This window comes from Eretmochelys imbricata, chromosome 4 (assembly GCF_965152235.1).
Source record: "Eretmochelys imbricata isolate rEreImb1 chromosome 4, rEreImb1.hap1, whole genome shotgun sequence".
Classification (NCBI taxonomy): Eukaryota; Metazoa; Chordata; order Testudines; family Cheloniidae; genus Eretmochelys; species Eretmochelys imbricata.
In genome coordinates, this window is record NC_135575.1 from 132,871,272 (window position 1) to 132,876,435 (window position 5,164).

Consider the following 5,164-nt stretch of genomic DNA (forward strand, 5'->3'; position numbering starts at 1 on the left):
ACTGCAGAACCTTTCCAGCCAAATGTATTTTCTGCGGGGGGAAAAATGTCTGCACAGCACATGGATTCTGCACCTGTGCAGTGGTGCAGAATTCCCCCAGTAGTAGTACTTGCAACCAGAACTCCATCTTAATGTCATTTCTGTCTGGGGATGTACAAACAGACACATCAGAGAGGAGAATGTTGTTGTCAAAGTATAGGCAGAGGCTGTGTCCACATCACAGGGATTCTTTTGGAATTTTTTTTAATGCCTGTTTGGGGCCTAAACTTCTAGAATCCTCAATTTTGTAGGGTCAGGGTGAAAATAAATAAATATTTTTAAAGTCCCCTGGGCACTATTGCCACAAGCCCCATTTTGTACATGTTGGGCTGTGAGAGCTAGTGTAGCAGGATCCCAACATCTATCAAGGACGCAATCCCTGTGGGCTTCTTCAAAGTGAGGCAGGGCGCTCGAAGTTGTCGTCCCAGGCATGCCAAGTGCAGCCAGCTCCTGTGGTCAACCTGCTTAGCCACAGACCAGGCTGGGGTTAGATCCCAATTCTCCCGACTCTCAGTTCTTGCATTAACTACCAGACCATGCCATCTCCCGGGATTCCACGTTGGGGATCCCATGGACTCCTGAACAGCCCATAGTCAGATATCAGCACAATGATGTGTGTTCTTACCTGCCATGGTGGCACTGGCCAAGGGTCAAGGGTATTTGGGGGAATGTGCAGTATGAGGCCAGATCAACAACACGTTCCCTGAGCCAGGTGTTTGCTCATTCACTAAGAGCTGACTAAACAGCAAGCACTTAAGTATACCACAGCCGGCACGCTGCTGTAATGAAAGAATCTGTTCAACTATGGTCTCCATACTGCTAGTTGTCTACAGTCCAGCACTTCACCGAGTATTTATTGCTTTGCCAAACTGACTGATAAGCACTCTAGTTTTAAACACATCAGCTGAGAGAGCTGTCTTAGAGGAAATGCTCTAATACGGAAGTAACTGACACAGACATTGAGCAGATTGTGCAGTTGTGTATAAATGGAGCTCCGTTGAAGTGAGTGGGACTGTCTTGATCCACACCAGCTGAGGGTGTGGCCCACTGAAACAAGAATTGTGGCCCTGGTGTAATTTTTAAAATAATATGATTGGGTCCTCGCCCTATGCAATGGATCTCGCACACAGCTGTGGAAAATTGGTTTTTACAGCTGCTTCTGCTGTTTTGAGCTGGCTTGCTCAGTGTGAAGATGGGCTGTAATTTCTTTAATAGGGTTTATAAGAAAAGTGAGCTAATAGAAATCTTCAACACATGGGGTATTATTACAGATAGCCATTCTGTGAACTGGATTACTGGGTCTCTATGTGTCTGATTGGTGAGAGACCTTCAGATGCTGGAAGGACAAGGATGCTCTAAAGAGATTCACTGTTCATAAATACCCATTGGTTTTGGTCAGTGTAGTTCCACTGAAAGCAACAGAGCACTGCTGATTTGTACCGCATGGGGACCTGGACAGAGAAACCACCTGGATATGTTCAGATTAGAATATCACCTCTGGAGTCTTTAAGTCAGCTGCTCTGCCTCTAAATTCTGGGTGGATTTTAAATCTGCCCTTCCCTCTCTTTCTCCTTTCATTTTTCTCTCCTTGTTTTCTTGCAGCACTCTCTGTGATGCCCACTGTATGGGTGTACCGGGGCATTTGCATAGTTATGAACTCTATTCTGGAATCAATGTTGTTTCTGTTTTTTAGGAAAGAGCCCGTCTGCTCTTCCTTCACCAATTTCATATTTTTCACCATTAATTGTATCAAACATGCCCCACTTTTATGTAGATCTGAAAGAAGAACTGAGGTTCTTAGACTCTAGCCCACTTAGTAGTGATAGAGAGAGAGAGAGAGCATTAAAGGTTTATGTAATTATTGATGCTGAAGCAGGAGTAGAAGATGTTTGGATGGTTTTATACATGAAGCAGATGTTTTAATGAGCACAACTAACTGAAGAGAAGAGACTGGATCAGATAAATGGCTTTTACTCTGACCGCAATTTGTTTAGAATAAACTATAGCAGTTTTCCAGTGTGGCTGCTTTAGAAAGCTCAGTAGAAAGGTCCTTGGATTGTAACCTGTTGTCTGAAAGAAGTTGGATGCAGCCCATAAGAGCAAATCCATGTTAGTGGTTGGGGAGCAATTGCTGAGTAAAGAGTGCTGAACCCTTGGTGTGAGCACCTGAAAGGACCAGAAGTTCTTGAGTGTGGAGAGAAGTCTGGCACATCTAACCGTCTCATTGCAGGGCAGTAGAGGCAACAGTGTAAGGAAGCTGCACAGGACGCAGCTGAAATACTGAGTGAGCATCTGAATCTAAAAAGCGTGGAGGTTTTTGTGCTGGTCCGTATCACTGTGTAAGAGGGGAGCTGTAATACTGCTGACAATAATAATCTCCAGCATCATCTGCTTCCACTCTGCTGATTGTGAATGTGAAATCAGTGCCAGACCCACTGCCACTGAACCGGGCTGGGATCCCAGAGAGGCGGGTGGAAGCACTGCGGATAAGGAGTTTAGGTGCTTGTCCTGATTTCTGATGGTACCAGGCCATGTAGTTACTAACACTGGAACTGGCTTTGCAGTTGATGGTGACTCTGTCTCCTGGAAACACTGAGAGGGATTCTGGAGTCTGAGTCATCACGATCTGCCCGCTGGAGTCTGGATTGGAGAATAGATTTAGGATAAAAAGAAATGTAAAATCCTCCAACATCAGAATCATTAACAAACTACTAAGTTGCATCTTTTGGTGTTTAGCCTAGAACTCTCATTCTGCTAACAGTGTAAATGCTGCTAGGAATTATTGCTGGAAAGGGAAATACTTTAGCATTTAAATCCTAATAAAAGATTATAACTTTCCTTCTAAATAAATCCTCCCTTGTTGTTGATCTTACCCTGAATCCAGAACATGAGGAGCCAGAGAAATTGAGTCTGTGAGATCATCTTGATAAGTCTAGAGTGACAGATACCAAGTTCAGAAACACAAATTGTGAAGGTGACACATTTATATCTGCTCTGAACAGCCAGAAACTGTCACTCAGGTGGAAATATGCAAAGCAGCATCTCTCTGTAAATGTCCATTCCCTTTGCAGACCCAGGGCCGTGTACACCCCTCAGTCTGGTAACACATCTCCCATTCCTGGCAGTGAGAGATGCCCAGAGGGATCAGACAGGGGATGGTCTTTATAATCAGTGGGCCCAGAGTGTCCTGGAGCTTTTCCTGATCAAGGAGTCCAGCACTGGGCTCAGTTTATTCGTAAACTGAGCAGCATCTGGTGTCTCTGTCACTGGTAACATCCAACTCTCATGGCTTATATAGTGCTTAGATCCCAGTGTTGTTCAGAGAACAGTTTCCCAAATGGGTTATTAGGATGCTAGTTAATTAGTTCATTAATTAGTTCATCTTTACGCTATACTTTGAAAAATTGCAGGTCTGTTTAAGGGCTAAATATTATTATAATTGACAGATTCCCTTGTAATGACAGTCACTGAATACAAACAGAGAGGTAATAAATTCATAGATTCCAAGGCCAGAAGGGACCATTTTGGTCACCTAATCTGACCTCCTGCATAAAGCAGGTCATAGAACTTCCACAAAATAATTCCTAGAGCAGAGCTTCTAGACAAAATCTCCAGCTGTGATTTAAAACTTGTCAGTGATGGAGAATCCACTATGACCCTTGGTAAATTGTTCCAATGGTTAAGTACTGTCACTGTTACAAATTTACACCTTATTTCCAGTCGGCGTTTGTCTAGCTTCAACTTCCTGCTATTGGATCATGTTATACTTTTCTGGGCTAGATTGCAGAGTCAATTATTATAGGGTGTGATGTCACCCCTTAGCCTTTTCTTTGTAAAGCTAAATAGTTGGAGCTCTTTGAGTCTGTCATTATAAGGCAGATTTTCTAATTCTTAAATTGTTCTTGTGGCTCTTCTCTGAACCATCTCCCATCTACATCCTTCTTGAAGTGTGGCTACTAGAACTGGAGACTAGTCCAGCAGTGGTCACTTCAGGGCAAATATGGAGTAATCTCCCCACTCCTACTTCAGATTCCCCTGTTTATACGTCCCAGAATTACTTTAGCTTTTTTGCCTCCAGGATCACACTGGGAGCTCATGTTCAGCTGATTATCCACCATGACCCCCAAATCTTTTTCTGAGTTACTGCTGTCCACGATCGAGTCCCCCATTCTGGAAGTATGGCCTATATGGTTTGTTCCCAGACGTGTACATTTACCTTTAGCCATATTAAAATGCAAATTGTTTGCTTGCGCCCAGTTTACTTAACAATCAATATTGCTCTGTGTCAGTTGCCTGTCCTCTACATTACTTACGCTCCCCCAGTTTTTGTGTAATATAACTTTTATCAGTGATGATTTTGTTTTCTTCCAGGTCATTGATAAAAATTTAAAATAGCATAGGACCAAGAACCGAACCCTGTGGGACCCCACAGGAAAAACACTCACTCTATGATGATTCCCCCATATACAGTTACATTTTGAGACCTATCAATTAGCTAGTTTTTAATCCATTTAAGGTATGCCTAAGTTCCCTATAACCTCCATGCATCAGCCCATTTAGCACCGTGTAGGCGCTCATGGAACCCACCCAGGAGCCCCTTCCCCGGCCCCAGCCTCCAACCTAGCCTGGCCTCCAACTAGCCACGGCCGGGGTGGCCCCCCGGCCACAACTATGCCGCAGCCCAGGCCCCAGGTCTGGATCGGGGCTGAGTTCAGGGAGGAGTGCCCCACAAAAGATCTGGGCCGAACTGTTCAGGTCCCATGGATTTCAGTGCAGTTGGTGGGTGCTCAACAGTTGTGGAAATCAAGCGTCCATACAGATTTAGTAGCCTAACTTCAGGCACCCAGGTTGGGAAGTGTTGGTCTCAGGTGTTGAAAAGCAATGGGTGTGTTAGAAGACAGATTTTCCTTATGTCATTCTCCCTTATGAATCAATGGAGGAGTCATCTCCCATCTGATTTATTCCTTTTATACGCATGGACGGGAAAACCCTTTGTTATATATCTGTATATACTGACATTAACAACATCATCCATCATACATGCATTGCACTGGAGTCACTTTGGTTTTTGCTCCTGTTGCAGAAGTCTTGAGCATATTCCCATTTGGGATATTTGGAACTGACA